The 20,930-nt window shown below is 33.4% G+C and overlaps 1 protein-coding gene across 4 annotated transcripts in view; it reads right to left on the bottom strand.

Moving 5' to 3' along the window:
* The window catches only part of Eip74EF (Ecdysone-induced protein E74), a 560,026-nt gene that overhangs the window by 454,404 nt on the left and 84,692 nt on the right, over positions 1–20,930 (bottom strand). For all 4 annotated transcript variants that reach the window (XM_085809754.1, XM_035350255.2, XM_085809753.1 and 1 more), the window contains exon 2: positions 11,285–11,425. The gene's annotated coding sequence lies outside the window, so the exon portion shown is untranslated. The remainder of the gene's footprint in view (positions 1–11,284; positions 11,426–20,930) is intronic.

A 20,930-nucleotide genomic window follows, 5' to 3' on the forward strand; every position in this document is an offset into this window, starting at 1 on the left:
TTCAAAGGAAATTATTTGAAGGTAAGTAAAAAAGTTATGCATTATTTCAAACAATAGCTGACTGTTGACAAACACTGAGTGCAGATAAGAATAAAAAAATTAGACGTTGTAATTCAAGCGTATGAACAAAATTTGAATTCCTTGTAGTAACAAAATGAAGTTCATTGCTATGTTGAATTCTTTAATTTACTGAAAATGTCATTTTTTAGAAGGAAAGAATATATTTTTGAAATATGAAGAACAGCTGTTCTGAGTTCTTCATAGAAATATTTCATAAAATGTCTTTTACTGTAATAATATGATCATATCAACATGCAACACGTTTACTCTAAAGTTAAATCTAAAGCAACATGTGTCTATTTTAGCTAAAATTACTAAAAAGAAAGTTCTAGAACATATCTTATTAACTGACACTAAAACATGCAAATAAAACATACTAGTTTTTTCAGCTATTTTACCTGGCAAATATAAGGAGTAGCATATCAATTTGAACTTTTAAATTAATCAAAATGATAATATGAAAGGCCTTTCAATAATATCAGACATAAGTTTCTCTTCATAAAACAAAAATACTCTGCAACAGACTAATGTTACTTTTTGAAAAAAGAACATTGCTGTTGAAAGTGCATCTTTTAAATTAATGCTATGAGGTCAAATTGACTAATTTAAAAAGCCAAACTATTATGCTTCACTTGCATATATCTGTATAATGATATACACATGCAGATATTTATTCAAAACATCTCAAAACATCTTGATTTCAGTATATTTTATTATAATAAGCATCATTTTAGACAAAAAATCTATTACTTTTATAGACATATCCTTTAGTATTATCTATGAAAAATATATTCTACACACATAATTACTTAATGGGATATTAGAAGGAAATAATCTGAAACCTTTACAGATACAACCATTTACGTAAGAAAAGTATCTTCTACTCACATAATAACTTGCTATAATAATACAAGCAAATAACCTGTAACGGTTACAGATATATCTGTTGAGATTTTACATGAGAAAAACATGTTCTTTTTACATAATTATTTGCTGTAATATTACACGCAAATAATCTGTAACCATTACAGATATATCGTTTGGGATTTTACATGAGAAAAACATGTTCTTTTTACATAATTATTTGCTGTAATATTACACGCAAATAATCTGTAACCATTACAGATATATTATTTGGGAATTTACATGAGAAAAATATGTTCTACGTACATAACTATATGCTGTGATATTACAAGAAAAAGATCTGTAACCATTACAGGCAAAACTCTTGTAACGTTACAAAGAAAACACCTGTTTCTGTTACTCAAATAACCCATGGCATCCCAGTTTCCATGAGTTTTCTTAGTAACCTTACAGATTTTTTTTTACAGTGTGGTACGATACGGAAGGTGTGGTTTTCTGTAACTGTTTTTCACACAGGAAAAAAAAAGTTACAGAAAAGTAACCAAACCATTAATGAAGAGATCTGTTGTCATCAGTTAGATAACTTGAAAGAGACTATAACCACCAAGCGATTTACATTGACCAACAGACCTATTGTTATTCTTTTCAACAGAATAACGCTAAATTACGTACTGTGAGAATGATTCGCCAAAAGCTTAAGCAAAAGTTTTACTCACCTACTGAACAGTCCAGATGTTACCCACTTCACTTCTTACCTGTAAAGTCACTGCAGAAACTTGCTAGACTTGTCAGACTGTAAATTACCGAAATACTCTCAACAAAAATTCTTTTAAAACGGAGGCAAAGGTTTCAAGGAATTCAATTTTTGTGCATTTATAGTGATTGTACTATAGAATTTCTCTCATAAAATTGAAATAAAGCGCTATTTATTCGTCCCGTCAGTTAACATCATCAGCACAAATATAGAAAGAATAGGGCTTCTATCATACTGAAAGCGCCAATTGCCTATGGCATGCCTTAAAACATGGCTCACTAGTATTAGACCAAGACCAAATATCAAAATGTGAAGGGCTTCGTAAGCAAATCCTAGTGTTTCCACCCTTGATATAATTAAAAAGTAATAAATAAAATCTCTTCCTATCCAGCACAGAAAATGCTCAGGAATATTTTCCCCATAAACTTCATTTCAGTAAGCGAAGAAATAACTGTAGAAAAATTGAAAAAAAAAAAAAAAAAAAAAAAAAAACGTTTATAGTTACTCAATGGCAACAGGCTATGCCACTTCGAAGCGGGTTTCTTGGTAGCATAATTGTCGTTTACGAATGAAGTTAAAAAGACTAAACAAATGACACTTTAGTTTTCTAAGGTATTTTGGAAAAGTTTTGAAGTGTTTCGTGCATATTATTTTCTGTAAAACTTTTAAAGCCAGAAAACTTTATAAAAAATTACACGACTATTTTTGTGGATTCACGCATTTTACCCTGAAATAATCTAATGTTGAAGTTGAAGCAATCTGATGCTATAACAATGACGTCTGAAGGATCAGTTAGCAGGATTTTAACAAATGATGGTCTATGAAACTAATAATCCTATAGAAAAGCTTTTAATTTACAGCCAAAAGGAGTTCGATGTTCTTAATATTAAAATCCAGAAGTGATTCAGCAGACTAAAGTATTAAGATGCGTGTTAAGAATATTGTATCTGCCTTACTCGATGATATTATTGAATCCTGTCAGCATAAAATTATTATAATAACTTTAGAAATCTAACCCACTCATTCCAGCCAGGTGTACCTCGCCCTAATGCGTAAGTGCAGAATAATCGCTTTAGCAGCCTACTTTCTGATACATGATTTTTTTTCTTCAGTATTTGCATTAAAAACGTATATTACTAAATTAAACTTTCATCGCTTTGGACACCACGGTAAAGCCATGTGAGTAGAAACGTTAAGACTTGAATACGAAGCAGATATTTCATTGAATAAAAAGGGTTTGTCACCGAAAACGGAAACGTTTTCTTCCTGTGATAAGCAAATCCGGTTCGCGTATAAAGGCTTTCGGTTAAGTAAAACTCGGTAAGTAAGATTTACATATTCTAGTAAGAACTTAAAAGTTTCGTTCTATGTTTAAGAGTTAGTTAAGGATTTCAATCATTCTGTGCTTTCCATTCTTCCTAATTCCCATTAGTCACTTCAGCATTCTTCAAACTAAATTGTATGGAAGGTAAAAGTTGTGCGTTCTCAAGGTACAGCGGTATCGCAGCTTTGATCTAAGTTATTGAAAGAATACTACGACTTCAATTGAAATTACTTTCTAAATAGGAACCTTGTTGACCGATCCCTAAATAATTCAATTTAAGTTTGAGAACGAACTTGAAAAGGGATTCCGATAGCTTCGATTATATATATAACTTAGCTGTAATGTTGTAGGATAAGTTGATGGCGTAGAAACGTAGATTGTAGACCCATAATGAAATACAGGAATTTTGACAGTGTAGGATGTTGAAACTTTGATACAAAATAAATAGGAAAGTGGCAGTCGCGGAGGAATAAATCTTCATTTTTATTTCAGTAAACATGTTGCGGCCACAAACAACTTGGCACACTAATTGTATTTACTTCAAAATGTTTACAATTTTGATACCTTTGCAGTAAGAAGAGAGCAGCAGGCCGAAGTGTAGAAAGCAAATGCGTTGTGTTCAAGAAGAAATCTTATTTCAGACTGAGTTAGTTTTGGTTATCAGTGCATTCTGATTGGATAATTAAGACTACTGTAAAATTATTATTGGCTGTTTGACTTTTACTTCCATTTACATCAATTTTGTATAAGAGTCATATGATAAGGTGGTGTGGTGTATTTAATTATGGCAAAGCACACTAGGGCTATCTGCCTAAGGGGAGGGATGCCTTCGTGGAGGACTTTCTAAGGGAAACTGGCTCGTATACACGTTACACATGGGGAAAACCACGAAAACACCCATGCAGCCAGCCCGTTCGCGGGATTCGAACCTCGGACCGAACTACCAGTGTTCAGCGACTTTACCGCTCGGCCGCTGGTGGGCCTCATATGACAAGGACTAGTCTAGAAATGATGCAGTGCAGAAAGAGATTACTATTTTTAGCATAAATAAGGGAAATAAATTTAATTCATACATTAAGAGGCTATTGCTAATTTAAATTAATATTTTACATATTTTTTATCTTACATTAGAGCGCTCAGTAAAGTGTAGCCGCAAATGTCAACTGAAATAAAGATGAATATTTAATCCTGCTTGGTTGCCAAGTTTCCTGTTCAATATGGATCTGCATTCTGCGCCATCAAAATTGCTAGTTCTTTTTTATTACACACACACACACACACACACACACACATATATATGAAATCGAAACAAACTTACAATTAATGAACAGCAGGAATTTCGATGGCGTAGAAATGTTGATTCATAATGAATAGGAAACTGGCAGCCGCGGCAGATAAAATCTTTTATTTCAGCGAAACAGTTGAAATGTTGCAGCCACAAAAACAAGTTGGCACATTATTTGTGCCTATTTCAAGAAGTTTACATTTTTAATAACTTTTCAGAAGGAAGGAAGCAGCATATAGCAGTCCAGCCAGGCCGAAGAGTAGTGAGCGAGTGCGTTATGTTCAAGTAAAAATCTTAATTCAGACTTAGTTTTGGTTTCCAATGCATTTTAATTGGATAATTGATAATGCTGAAAACTTACTATTGGCTTATTGAGTTTATTTCCATTTACATCATCAGAACTATGCAAGAGTCATATGACATGGATTAATCTTGAAATGTCGCAGTGCAGAGAGAGATTACTGCTTTTAGAATAGAGAAGGGAAATTAATTTATGCTGATAATTTAAATTTTAATTTATCTTTTACATATTTTTTTTTATTTTTCTTACGCACACACACATGTATCGAAGGGAGGAGAATTCTTGCAGATGAGATGCAACGAGAATTAACTAACAACCTGTATCTTCAGCGAAGAAAACTGAAGTAATGTGAAGCTAAACTAAACAGATGCTGACTGTTCCCTTTTTACCAAATTTAAGTAGTAAATATTTTCTGTAAGGTTTATATAATAAAGAAGTCACTTTTAAATATTTTAGTTATTGTTAGTCTACTGTTGTGGTTATTTAGCGTTTTAAGTTCTGTTTCGTAACGGCGATAACTGCGTCTCACTCTAAGGTTAACAAGCTTCTAGCATAGTTAAGTCGTAGTGGTCAGTGTTAGGCGTTAAAGAATTAATATAAACTATGGCACAGCAAAAAAGAACAAAATTATGAAATGCTAATTAAGCTGAAAAAACATTAAGAAGGGGAAAAGTTAATTATTTCCGACAAGGAGAAAAATAGAATGGCGTCTATTTATGATGTAAAAAAAATCATATCTGAATCAACAGACTTCAATAAATCTTCTAAGAGTTCTGATGCAATAAGTAGGTAATTACTTTCGACTAAAATTTCATAAGCAGAAACAATATTTATTTTTCAAGAAATGGTATCGAAGGTTTGCAGAACTTCCCACAGCACTTCGCTTAGCTGCATTTTCACAGGAGCAAAATTCCACAATGAAAATATGATCACAGATGTATGGTTGGTTGACCAATTTAATTAAAGCAAAAGGTTACCTGTCATAGGAAAGATACCTTCATGAAAGACTTCTTAACGAAAACTGGCTGTAACAGTTATCTGTTGCAAAGAGTGATACCAGAATTAAATAAAATCACATTATTAGAAAAGTCTCGATGACGTGATGTATGGAAGACTCGTGAATTTTAAAAACATTTATAAAATCATGTTATAGCTGAAAGTGCTAGTAGAACAAAATACAGTAAAGAAGACGAGAACAAGCTTTAATTCTTAATAGTGATAACATTATCCTAATCACATAAATAACCAAAATATCCATGAGTCCATTTACCCAAAATATAAATACATATAAATATCCATTTTAATAAACTAATGCTAGAAATAAAAATGGAGAATTAACTATTTATAAACAGGTTAATTCTGAGAGCATAATTCGCGATCAATAAGAGTATTAATGAAAGAATTTCCTTGCATGAAAGAAAAAGGATCTCTTGTTTACACTTCCATCTGTAAAACTTTTTCCTTTAAAAAAAAAAAAAAGAAAAAAGCTTAATCCAGCTTACAGAATAGGAAGTTAACGGTATTAGTCAGGGAAACTACTACTAGTTATAATATTACGTGTTACTTTTATATGGGAAATATGCGCAAAATCTGATAAGGATGCAAAGAGATTAACTAATTGATGCGTCCCCCCTTTTCAAATGACGATGGTGACTAGTTATCAAAATATTCTTTAATCGCAACTGGTGAAAGTAGGAAAACACAACAGAATTTGTTGCAAACGCTGAAAATATCAAATATTCTCTTGGCAAGGGTTGTTGACCTCGTGACGTAAGCAAGAGAATGTGTTGCCATATTGCCGTCTCCGTAAAAGCGAAATTGCTCGCAAATGGAAGGAAGGGAAAGGGGGAAAAAAGACATATTCCCGAACTATTACGAGGACTGATAACGCGCGCTGGGAATTATTACTGCTCCAATGGCAACAAAATAAACGATGTGGACCGACAGAATGGAGAGAAAATAAAATGACGAACGTAATTTATAGATTTTTTTCCTCCTTTGTATATGCTTGTTTTTTATTATTATACGCATATATTTTTTTTAGCCTTCATCAGTACTTCCCCCTTTTTTTCATGCCTTTTAATAATATTCCTCATGGTATCCTTCCAGTGGCTTTTAGCAAATGCATTACAGGAATAATTTCCTGCTAATGGATAAGAAAAACCAGAGCTCTTTTCTGCGACTCTCACGAATGCGTAAAAAAGAAAATAGTTGAGGAGAAAGAAGATGCATTGTGAGGATTTAATGAAAGCATTTCTTTCTTCCAAATCCATTTACGAACAGACTTACACCACTAGAAAGCCTATTTTAAAATAAAAGTACTATTTAAGGAATGCCCAGAAAATTTAATACGGACATTTCTCGAAAAACAGACCGCGAATATCTCTGAAATTAAATCTCTTATACATATCTTTATGTTCCATTCAAAGCACAAGAACTGTTGCCTTGTCTGGACTCCCTTGTAGTTTCGTCCTGGATTCGATCTTAGTAGGGTGGAAAAGTCAGCTGTATGGGAATTTTCGTTACTTTCCTCATAGAGAGACAGACAGCCCTCAACGTAATTTTCCCGTGAAAAATTACCTACCTGCTTACTTTTATTAGCCAATATGCGCTGATTTATTATTCGTGATTTCGGGAGCAGGTTTAATACTTACCCAAGTTCTGGGTATAATCTACTTTAAGCTTAGCTTAGTCAGATTAGTTACAGCAAGGAAAGTAAGGCCTACTTGTCCCGGGATACACAAGTGCCCCCTTCCGGAGAACCTTGTAAGGTATACTCATTTGTACTAAAACAGTACCGTATAGGAAAAGCTACAAAAATTTTCATGCTATTTGTTAGCTCAGCTTCAAATGAATCTGAAAGACTGATGGCGGCTAAGCGAAATATCCCATTCTACCATCTCGATTCTTCTTATCATCCTTTTGTTGTTCCAGACATTCTTTTATCTGATGCAGAGTAAAAGCGCGCTGTCATTCTCTTTCCATTCGACACAAGTCAGAACCTTTAGATGCCTCATACAACCCTGGTCTGATGATGGCATTTGACCACAACGCCAATGGATTTGTGTCCAGTTTTGGCTAAGGCATTTGCGTTATTGCTTTCCTTTAAGGATGAAATATTAGTCTACCTCTGTGGTGCAACTTAGGTAGCGTTTTCTGTGATGAAATGACACATTCAGATTCTTCCAGCGAATGCCTAATCTTTAATTCTCAGGTCTTTGGTGAAAGGAATTCAGGATCTCTTTTACTCAAATCCTGACACAGCAGAGCATCATACGCATTTACCTTGCATCTTTCTTTAATTTCAGACCAGGCGAATGAAACAACACTATGATGTAGTCGTGGGTATTAAGGTCCTGCGTGCTGTAACACTCACAGTAGGTGCTCAAATCGTTCGGAATTGATTAACCTATGAGTGGCGTTGCATCGTTGGATTATGGAGTGCTTGAAACATTCAAGGATGGCTGACATTGGATCATCATCTGAATGTTGTCGAAAGCTGGTTGAATGCATACAGTGAGTTCCTCAACAGTATGCAATATCTTTTGGCATAAAATTAGTTTCACAAAACCCCATAAGACGAAACTGATGGATTTTAAGGCTGGCCATCTACAGACACTACAATAATTCCTTACTCCTTTCATTCATACAGTCGGAAGTGATGTCACGAGCTTTTAAAGAGCATAATTACCAGAAAAAAGCGGTGTACCAAAACCATTCAAGATTGCATTTTGTTTCTAATTTTGTTCCTAATTTTCTGAATACGACATGTAATGCTGTCGCACGTTTTGGAAGAAACCCTGTATATTTACAGTTTTACTGGATAGAATGAGGGACTCTTCCAAGCTATTCTAAATTAATGACTGTAAAAACTATTTTAACTTCTAAAATTAATACAATTACTTCCAACATACGAAAAGATTGTTGAGTTACCGCCTCAAATCAAATTCAGTACACATTTTCTATGTGCGTTTTTTCCTTCCTTCCCCCCCAAAAAAAAACCGCGTGAAAAGAGTGCAAAAAATGACGTAAAAGATAGAAATGATTTGTAATATAAGCTCAGTTAATTTTGTATTTAAATTAAAATTGCATAAACTTTAATTAAGTCGGCTTCCGAAATTATGGTATCTACGAATAACCGTTGTTACAGTTTCAGTTTATTTCTATAGGATTAAAAGTTACGTTTTCATCATTTTTTAAAAAGTTACAGAATTTTGTGAAATCCAAGAGCTAAAAATTAAAAATTATAATTGCGAATGTGAAACATTATGCAAATTTAAAATTAGCCTTAAATTATGATCTGATTTGTAATCACGAATCAGGATGCATATTTTAAGATTTAAAACTAAAAACCCTTGTAATATTTTTTATAAAAAACTGAAGCGTACATAGGTTTCAAACTTCTCACTGAAAATAATTTTACGAATGCAAATACACTTAAAATAATTTTTATTACTTTATAACTTTCTTGATTCACAACTTAAAAAAAATAACTAAAGAAAAAAAATTAAGAAGAAAAAGCCTAAAATGTTACAATCAACAAACGTTAGGAAAAAGGGGGGCTTTCATTATTTTCAAATATCATCATTCCTGGGATGAAACAAGAAGGCAACGGCATAACAAAAGCAAATGTTAATGAAAGACTGTTATCATATGTATCATAAAAACAGTTGTTAATCAAATGACATAAGGTAATATACAATTAAAAGCTAATTATCAGTACTGACCAAAGAAATAACAGATATTATGAATCTTCAAATAGTTTGATCAGAAATTTAAAAGATACTTTTAAAGGATAAGCAATAGGCAAAATGCCCATCTCGAATGGAAAAAAGGAAGCTAAATAATGGCTTATACAACCAACCATACCATATTAATTCAGTATTAATCAAAGAAACCGGTCTTATAGAATGCAAACTATAAACTCCAAACGTTAATTGCCTTATAATTGTGTGAGACTGCTTTTCATTTTGCCATTAAGAAATTCTTCAAGGAAAAAAAACAAAGCCAGATAAAATAGGGGGAAAGAAAAAAAAACAAAGCTTGATAAAACAGTTTAGTAGCATTCATTCATTCAGTAATGAAGATGGTAAAAAAGCGCGTAGTAGAAGGAGGGAGGGGAACTTTCTTTCATTTTATTCACACTTTTCTCAGCTTTACTCATTCTGCTAGTTCTCATCCCGGAGATGATTTCATCTATTTTTTTTTAATATGAACCACTGCTTTGGCATGGCTCCCAAAAAAAGCCAGGAAGAGAAAAAAAATTGCACCAAGTGCTGATTGCCTGAGATCTCTTTTCCTCCGCAACGAATCATATGTGCTTTTTGCGTTCTCAGGCAGCGTGTCGCCTCCACCTAGCAGACTTACCGCTCTTTCCGTCAAGAGGTTATTCACATCGCCACATTCGTCTGCTCTATAGCATTCAGGTTACCGATAGTCTGCGTTATAGCGTTCAGGTGTGCAGCCCACTGTCTTCAGAACAACGCCGCATAATCTGGTAATTATTATATCCCTAGATCCATTAACAGATTAGCGCATTAATATAGCTCAACAGCAGTTTAATATTTCATAGTTTCCAAACTCGTTGCAAACTTTCTGATTATAGCAACAGCATCTATTAAGCGACAGTACCTAACTAGGTTCGATTTTAGTTTACAGAACACCCAGTCTGAACATTATCTGCAGTAGGTATATAGTGCTAAGCCCCCCTCAAAAGCCATTTTCCGTGAATGAATGGATTGAGATTAAATTTAAAAGCGAAGGAACTCGTCAGAATAAACTCGTAAAATAGCATTTCAGTCAGCGGTTCAGAAACATTTTATTTTCAGTTAATCTTTTCCATAAGGATGATTTAAATTAACATTTTTTTCGTATTTTCTCGTTTGTTTAAATGTTTAACTAACTGTTTGTTTTAGTTGTCAAACATTTAACTTTTCCAAACCTATGGAATTAAAATTCCCGTTTGCTTTCGAGTTTATATATTTCATGAAAACTGGGAATATTCACGACATCTGCATTGAAAGGAGTATATGCGTAAGTTAAGAACATACTTTCAGACGCGCAAACGAAGTAAATCGATGTAGAATATTTTAATATTTACCAAATTATTATTTAGCAAAATTTAATTAGGTGCTTCTTGTTTCAACTGTATCATAATCCACCATGTCGGTACAGTGGTCAGCGATGCTGACTGTTGTATCGATGGGCTTGGGTTCGTACCCCGAAAGCGGCTTGGACGTTTGTATGTTATAATGTCTGTGAGTCATGGGGACATTTAAAATACTAGCGAACTGAAAATTCTTTCGAGAGGTTTGTGGTAGAGAAGCAGTGTTGGGAAACTATCATCGGTCGCCGCCTGCCGTGTACTCTGGGCAACGTTCTCGATGTGGCGGCTGAATAACTGTTCATTCTTTCATGAAGAAAGCTTAACTAGCAAAGTGTCCGGTCGTTGAAAGGGCAGCATTTTTAATTTGGTTGCCGCTCCAAAGTCTAGACAGAATTCAAATTACGGATCTTTCAATTGCGAGCTGGGCATATTAACATATGCACCACAAAAGCACTCATGAGAAAATGCAGTTATTCCTAAAAACTTGAATGAGTTTATCTCTTAAAAACGACTCTTAAAAAGAGATTAAAAAGATTGGTACTTGCATAAATTGTACAGTCTTTAAGTAGTCAGAAATTAAAGTAACTTACCATTAAAGCAGGCATAAGTACAATTAAAAATCCTCTTCCTACGTCATTGAACAGTGTAAAATAAGAACGCTTTTAAGAGTAGTTGCTCTGATATGAATTCGACAGTTGTACAGAATGAAAGTTCCACAGCTCTTCAGATAGCTAAAAGGAAAAAAACAGTTCTTATCAGTAACAAGCTAAAAATTGTAAGCATTGTAACAATGGTCCTACGTAAAATGGAGTTATGATGAATATATACTAATCTATATAATAACATTTGATGGTTTTATAGTTTAGAAATAACCTGTAGTACTATGATGCATTTCATCTTGCTGAAAATATAAGCACAAATAATGAATAAGCGAATTTTTTCAGATTTGTATTTTATCTTAATCATGTCCTGGCGAGTAGTGATTGAAAAAATTTGAGCAGATCAATAAATGAAAGAACGCAGAAAGATTCAGATCACTGGTCCTCGAAGGTTAAGCATTTTTAAAATTTGCTTATATTAAGTGTTTAACAATGGCATTTCAAAGGTGGAGATAAAATTCTCTATAATGAGCTATATTTGTATTTTATGACTCAGTTTTTGGCTTCACTATTATTTCTCGTAGAAATAATAAGATAGAAATCAATTTAGAAATAATAATGTCGAGATACTAGGAATTAACGAAAATTTTGGTTAAGATTTTGGTTAATCCTCCCACTAGCTGAAACATTTAATGTAATTAAATATGTAGCTTCAATCTTACATATCAAGCAAAAGTTAAATTTAAAATTATTTAGTTCTTTTTAATTAAACTGAACGAGTGCGAAATAAAACGTAATTGAATCAGAATATATCTTTATGGGAAGTCCATGTCGTTATTACATATATAAACCAAGATAAATCTGTCATTAAGATACTACTTGAATTTCAGTATTTTTCATTATGACTAAGAGAAAACATACAACTAAATCCAATTTCTCTCTTTCGTCCTAAGAATAATACTTAAAATTCCCGCTCAAATTATGTTACATCAAGTCGTTTTTTTATTAAGACAAAGCTTGTGAATATTACCACAATGAACTACCAGTGTTCAGCAGTTTTATGCTATTAATCACTACTGGACCCAAAATTATGTCAAAGTTTACTAGCACTAAATATTAATGAAGGCTAAAAATAGCTTTGTATCTCAAACACAAAACCTCAGTATTAAAATGGCATTAATTTGTACAGGAGATTATTTACCTTTCTAAGATAATATTTTGATAAATGAAAGCTCATTAAACATTAAGACCTGCTTCTTTAAATAGGTGCCTAAACAATACTAGCAGCCACAATTTAGATGAAACTTCCGCAGTGTCTGATGAATGAAAAGACACAGCATGAGCCTCAAAATTTTTTGAAAGAAAATTCGAATTTATTAGCTTACGGAAATTCGAATTATTGAAAGAAAATTCAAATTTATTAGTATACTAAAGCTATCTGTATGAGTTGAGGAATGCCTTCTAAGGAAAACTGGCTCGTACTGACGTTGCGCATAGAGAAAATGCCCATGCTGTCAACCTGTTTCAATCAAAGTCGAACTACCAATGTTTAGCGGTCATATCCGCTCGACCACTGGAGGCTAACTCCAGTGGTTGAGGAGAAGGAACAATGAAGCAATGCAATTTTTCTCTAATTCTATGCTACAGTGTGAAAACAATTTGATGTTCTCCTTTATTTTGCGGAGTATTTTTTTTTAAACATTTGCTTTTAAAACTACCATCAGAATTCCTCTTTATGTGTTGAGTGCTCCTGTAAATATTCCAAAAATACTTTCATAGATGGTAGGGTACTGACCTCAAATCTCAGTTTCTGCACTCCACTAGTTCAGAAGAAAAAAAAGTAACTTAATAAAAAATTTTAAAAAGGAAGAAGTAGAAAAAAGAAACCAGTTAACAATCATCTTTTTTTCCGCTTCATAAGATTTGAAGAGCTATTGACCTTTAAAAGTATATGAATTTCAAGCTTGATCTAATTTTGAAAACTTTCTACTTAAAAGCTCTCAGAAATATGAGACAGTGGATTTGCCGAAGCAGCACAATGAGATTATGTCCAATCACACTGGAAGAATTCCTTTTAATTCGCATTGTGCTAATGAACGTAATAACAGAATTCATTACGCCACTGTTCCTCTAAATTACATAACGCGTGAGTAAATGCAAAGTTGTTCCAACAACGTTCAAAAAAGATCTCCTCATGCGCATCTTCTTCAAAAAACCTCTTCAGCGAACGAAGTGTAGCAGCAGAAAAGGTGGGGGGGATATAGGTTAAGATGAACATAGTTCCGCATCGATGCTTAATTTTCCATCCTGAAGTAGAAAGGAATTCCTCTCTTTCTTTAATCAGTACTTTTTAATAAATGTATACAGTTAATTGGGAAAAGGACCTTAAAATTTCTGTCATGTCTTACAGCTCCGTCCCAACGTCAGCGACCTCGGGTTACGCATGATTAAACTGTTGCATAATTTTGGAAGAGACAGTCTTGGAATCAGAATAGGAAATTTCTTCCGTAATCGATAAGTACGTTCATAGCTCTTCGAACAATCTTGGAAGTCCCTGTACGAAAAATGAATTATGAAAAAAAAACCCACTGTGACATAATATAACAAGAAAATCGCCCGATATTTAAATAATCGAAAACTTCTAGAACTTCTTTAGAATATATCAGCAGGATATTAAGCCAACTAATACCAATTGAAAGAAGATCGATGATTAGAATCAAACACTACTATACATGAATATTTAAGATTTTACATGGAAATTGAATCTCGAATCTGTGAAGGGTGTCAAAACAATACGGCATCCTAATCGGTCCACTTGTGCAGCTGACACTGTACGGCGAGTGCAAAAGACTGAACTAAAGCACAATATTTCATAGTCAATTCAACTAAACATTTAGATTATTATCCTTGGAAATTATACTATATAGTATGAAAAGTTTAATCAAATTGAGAATTTTCGTTTGGATCGAAAATTAATTGCAACTCATATCCATATCGCAGTCAGGACTTGCAGGAAGTAAATACTTTCCGAGTGAGAAGTCAGAATCTTATCTGCCTCACCACGCAAAGAAGTCTATAACAACACCTAACTTCATATTTTGATTTTTTAAGAAAGATATCATTTTGCAGGTTTAGATTTTGATTCTTCTTTAGCACTTCTCGGAATCTAATTTCCACACCATATTCTGCCTATTTCAAGTGAATCAGAAAATACTTTAAAATTTACAGATTCAGAAATTCGGCCTTAAGTTTTCTTTTTTATTTTTAATCTCTGTAAAAGACATCTGTGAAAATTTTTTAATTTTCTGAAATCAGAGCAGGGAGCCAGAACCAGTACGGCTGCATTGGGAGGCAAAATTCTTGAGAAACCAGGTTGCAAAAAACCTAACGCTTGTGATGTGTATAGTAAATGAGATTTGTTTTACAGAAAACAACCCTAAAGCTTCACCAAGCTCTTTTTCCGAAATGGTACCTAGGAAGCAATTACCTTTCTCTCGTGAAGTGGTATCAGAAATCATAATTAGCAATTTCTGTACTTTTTGCGTCTCATTTCTTGGATATAAAATTAGATTCTAAACTGCTTCATCGCAGAGTAATGTCTTGGACGGCACTCAGATTGATCGATGTTGTAAAATAAGAAGTTAAACAGAAACGCCGCTTTTTATGATCCGTAAAAAGCAAAGAAAATGAAACTGTCATTTAAAAAGACATATTAAATTTACATAGCTCCTTTTTTGTGACAGATGTTGAGCCTGGTTTCCGAAGTCAAGCATTACTAAACCGATACATGACAAAAGCCCTGATGGAAATCAAGCAACCTTAAGATGCTGTCAGTTAGAAGCCTCACACTCCCTTTTCTTCAAGATGGGGTACCTCTCCATGATTAATCCTCCCACCTGCTAGGTTCTGCGGTGTCATTTGCTCAATCAATGCTCCCACCTGCCGAGGTCAATTCATGTCTTAGAGGCCCACTGTAAAAAGGTGCTAGTTCCTACGATAAAAACCTGTGGCATTAATGGAAGAGCCAACCAGTTTCTGTTTATAGCATCCTCTATCGTTATTTCTCTACAGGAAGAAATCTTCTGAAGAGAGAAAAATTACTCCACCCCCCCCCGGAATAAAAGATGTTTTGATGGAAATTCAGCCTTGTATTTTTTTGAATTTATCATGATATGTTTAAATAATGTTTTTAAGTATATGCATCAGTCTGCGTGAAAAACCTTTAACAAATAATATTAAATTTCTGTTGAATTTTGTTAAAGCATTAACTTATCCTTAAAACGTGATTTTTGTTTCAAATAAAAACTTATAATTTTGATGTAGAGTTAGTTACCTGGGCGGTTATTGAAAGACTGAAGGATTTTTAAAAAGTTCATAAGTTGTTCGTTTTCAGTCCCGTTTTTTTAAATAAGTCATATAGCACCCACTGGAGATTAAATTGACAAAGTATGATATCCAGCAAAAAAATAAAACTTTCCTATTCCACTAAAAGATGAATTATTCAAACACGTAAGAAAGTACCGGCCACATTTTAATGTTAGAGATCTCTTATCGATAAAATATCGCCCCGTTTTGAAAGAATTGAATCAGTCGGCTCTCTTCCACTGAGAGGCCCTCTATACGCACTGACGTAACTCTGATCTGGAATAGAAAACTCAGTGAATTTTCCTTGTTGCTGAACATCATGCGCAAAACTACGAAGTTATGAATTTTTCAAACCCTTCAGTCTTTAGTGGCCATTCTTTATTAAAAAACTGTAAATACTTCAAGAAAGTAACTTTTCGAAATTTAAAATAATAATTAAAAAAGTTTAACTTAAAAATTAGCATAAATAAAGATGAAATTATCGATAAATGCTAGACATATTTTTATTTTTATTTGCGTTTGATTTTATCTTTGAACTACTTTTAGTTCATTGCAATCAAATGTGTTTTAAACTGTAATAAGCCAGGGAAATCCTATTCTGATCATTCCAACTCAAACTCTCCAACTGATCCTCTCTTATACGACCGGAAAGAACACAAATAATGCAAGAAAAAGCAAAGTAATATGTATATAGTACCCATTATAAATAAGTAATAAAAAGTTTAGGCTGAATATGCTTTGACTGATTGATTATACTTTCCCCAAATATAAGTAGGTCAGGTGATTTGAATACGGCAGATCACACGAGGGATATCTGCTTAAGGGAAGGAATGCCTTCGTGGAAGGTTTTCTAAAGGCAACATTCTCGTATTCACATTACACATGGGAGAAAACTAACCATGCAGCCACCCCGGTCGCATGAGATCGAATCCGGGTCGTCGAACTCCCAGCATTCAGCGATCTTAACCACTCAGCTACTGGTGGAGTCCTCAAAAGAATAGTATACAGGCAATAGGCGTAAGAATCTGTTATATAAAAACAAATAAATATTATAAGGACAGAAGTTATAACGTCGCCCGTGCACAAGCCAGAAATGAGTTGGTTATTGCAAAAGTATGCATATTAAATAGAGAGAATGGCTATGATAAATCAAAAAAAGTTGAAGAGAATATCAAGGCTAGCATGGGGATAAATTCTTCACTGAAATCTGCTGGCATAAGGATTTCCACTTGCACAACAAAGCGCCTTCAACTCTTGTCGAGTTTATTACTTTCTGGGTGCTTGTGCAACACGGAACTAAACTCGTTTTACAAGCTAAATTCCTGGATACCAAATTCTTACGACATCCATGGAATTTTTGAAATCTCGATGCTTTGAAATTCTAAATCCCGGAAATAGAAACAGGGATTAAATATTAATATTTAAAATTATCCTATCCAGAACAATACTTATTAAAGCTTGATAAAAATGGCAACGATATCTGAAGATGATCCTGTAAAGTAAACTTAAAAATGGACCAGTAAAAAGAAAAGATCTAGAAGGCTAATGGGCAGAAAACTCGGATGTTAAATCTCGAACATAATCTACAACAATAATAGATTTACACCATTTGAAAGAATAGAAATTTTGCAGCAAAACCCAACTGTTTGTAATATGAGCCACGGCAAAATATTTTGAGCAATAATGATACCGCGTCACGAAGATGGTTTTGATAAATTTTTGAAAGATTCCAATGGGAAAAAAATTCAAATTAAATCTAACATATACCAGTCATCGATTCAATTGTTAGAAACAAAGGAAAATTATGTAGCAAAATTTAATTCAGTGATTTGAGTCGCTGCGACATAATTAGAGCATCAATTACTCGTATACCAAGTAAGTTGGAAAATTGAAAATATAATGATACAAAAATTATTAAACATAAGCTACGTTTTCAAAACTTTTGTTAATATTCTCAATCTAGTTGTTATAATAAAGGCAAGCCTCTCCGGTTTCATAATCCCGCCACTGTGCAGAATATTTTCTTTTCTTTACAAATGAAATAGTATGAACAGAATATGTAAAAAATCTGAAGCTGCAGAATATAAATATAGTATCTGTAGTCTGTAGGTCTTTTTATGAATCATCATGCAAATTCAGAGAAACGTTAATATCCCAGACTAAAACAATTCAGCAGTTACGTCCAAAACACGAAAAGTACTGGTGGTCGAGTTTTATTGAATTCTATAATGAACTGAGTCTTGCACGTGCTGCAGCATGTAAACCTGTCAAATCAGCAAATCCTTTTTTTTAATGTTTTAGATTACTTATTCCTTCTCCAGCATGCAACGATGACAGGAATAAACAAATAAATCCCTGTTCTGTTCCAGCGAAACGCATTCTTATCTCCAAATGAACGAAACAGCTCAGCCGTGTGTAAAAGCACTGGATTTTTACACGATAGCGCCATGACCGGTGAAGGTGAATGAACTGAACTGAACTGAACTGAGAGCGCTGCGCCGTCCAGTAACTATCTTTAGTACTGTCCGATATATTTCATAGCCCTACGCAGTTAAGGGTTATTTTGTTTGACTGTTAATTTGCCGTGGGTCAAAGGGGAGGATGAATCAATGGAAATGTATTAAACTTTTTATTTTATTTTTTAAAATTTAATTTCAAACACTGTTCAGGCAGGGGCCGCGTTGTTGCACGTTATAAGAGTTTTCACTTGATACGCTATTAAGTCCGTTTCAGCGAGATAAACAACAGTTTTATCAGTTCTTATAGTTTCTTCCCAGAAAATATTAATTGATCATTAAGCATGTTGCTGATCTCAAGTCGTTTACCACAAAAAACAACAATATCGTCCCTTATCTTACCTTTGCAGAAAATGCTGACCTATTCCTAAAAATATTCCCCAGTTTTCATTTTTTTCCCTTTAACATTTTAAATTCTAAATTCTCTTATCTGCCATCATACCTCACTTTCTTTCACATTTTTTCTTTGTATCTAATAATTAATACTACAGTTTATACCTCATTACGCATATTTATCATAAAATATTATTTATTGATGTTTTATGACAAATATACATAATGTGATATGAAGGAGGTTTATTCTCCTGTAGCACAGAATATCATCAGAATGTTTTTTAAGTCGCAGCATTCAGTGACGTATTAAGGATATCCTGAGGAACCTGCTTTTTAGATATCCTAAAAAATTTGTAATTTAATATCCTGAAGATGTCTTGATTAATTCACTGTTTCTTAGGTTATGGGAAAATGCTGACTCTAAGATGCCTTGCGAACTTTATGTTATTCCAGTTTATGTTGTTTTCCAGAATTTTTAATAGAGCCCCTATTTATTAATTATTATAATGCATTAATAAGCAATAAATAAGAAACTACTTTAAAATAAACTGTAATTTAAAATATTTTTAGCACAATGTTTGCTGCGCTGTATTTGTCCACTGCTGCTGTGTTATCATTTTAAGCTTATCAAACCAATGAATAATTTCTTATTTATTATTTGATAGTTGCGATTATTGATTACAAATTATGTAATTGTAATGTTTTACTTATTTATTTATTTAGATTCAAACGTTTTCAGTATTAAGACATAATAAAGGCGCAATTTTTAATTTCCATTTTACCAAATTTATATTTTTTCTAGATAGGTTTTGAAAACCTTTTTTTTTTTTTTTTTTTTGTCCAAATCTTCAGATACCCAATCCACGTGGGATGTCATCAACATGTTTGTAAGAAAGTTTTACTCTAAAGCAGGGCTTCTTAAACTTTTTTTCAGTCGCGACCCCTTTTTATCACTGAAATTTTTTTCGCGATCTCTGGACCCTATAATATTTACGAAAATTTGTGGGACCCCATAATCATTGCGCAAACCCGAAACACGCGTGAGTGAAACCGTCAGTTTTATAACTTGTTCTGTAACACTACTACAGTTTTAGGTCATTAACTTTAATTTCTAATTTTAAGACATAGAACAAATGTGAAAATTTTAAATAAGTAACAGACGAAATGACAGCGTCACGTGCAAAGCAAGTAGTAAAATGAACGTTTATATTGCAAAAAGAATTCGACGAAACGTTTTCGTTTTTTCTTTGTATTGTCTTATCTTTATCTATTTTCAGATACATTATGTAAAAATATTTTGTAATTGCAAAATTATTTTGATAAGTTACAGAAATATCAAAACTGCTAAAATTTTTGGCGACCCCCCTGTTGCAGTTCTCGTGACCCCCCATGGTGGTCGCGACTCACAGTTTAAGAAACTCTGCTCTAAAAGATAAGCTAAAACTGAAAAGAAGCTGAATTTTACAGCTTCCTCCATCAAACAGCTAAAATTATGCTCAGATTACGCAAAAACTTATGCCCAAACTAAATGTTTGAGCATAACGTTTTGTGGTTTTCCAATGTATAGTGTTAATATGAGCTAAATTCCCTTAGGCAGGTAATCCTCACGTGCTTTGCCGCAATCATGTGAACATTAAATATGTGTTCTTTGCATTCGACAAAGAGCAAGCAAAGTAGCAAGAATGAAGCAACAGAAAAAAATAGTCTACATCAATTATTAACTACGTTTATAACATAAGTTGCTAAGTTTATAACATCTTGCTTGTCATTCAAGATAATAAATTAATTTAACTCAACATTAGCATATATGACTCTCTAGTTTTCACCTTGATTTCTCGCTGCTCTAACGTGTATTACTCAGTTATACTGTCTCAAAAAATTAATTATAGCCTTTTGTTATCTGATATTAATATTATTTTAATAATTAATATTCTCCTTCCTTTCAGCATGCTTTCGTGGTGTAATAGGATGCATACTCGATGCGTATTCGAGAAGCTAGGGTTCGAGTTCCGGAAAGAGCACTGCACATTTTTCAAGTTTCCAGTATTAAAAAACTCCCAATGACTTTACAATGGCGCTTGAACTAAATGGTGGTGGACTATAATTCGTAACCACCAGGATTTTGCGATTATGTCCCCTAATCTCCAGTTGTCCTTTAAAAGGGGGAGGGGTAATAAGGTTTTTTTCCCCTCCTTTCTGCATGCCTTCCTGGAGATACTCGAAGTTCGAGAGTTTTCAAGTAAATCTCACGTTTTCTCTCACTCTCTCAGAAAATCTTCATCCCCTCTCTTTTAAAGGGGGAATGAAGATTTTTTAAGAAATTCATTAAGTTATCCTACATATTTTCCTTTTCTATAATTATCCTAAGAGTTGCGACTTTGTCACCCACGAAAATGAAATGTCCATCTCATCATAGCTTCAAG

The sequence above is a fragment of the Stegodyphus dumicola genome, chromosome X2, assembly GCF_044657685.1.
Source record: "Stegodyphus dumicola isolate Sdum_Otavi_A_Nest chromosome X2, ASM4465768v1".
NCBI lineage: Eukaryota > Metazoa > Arthropoda > Arachnida > Araneae > Eresidae > Stegodyphus > Stegodyphus dumicola.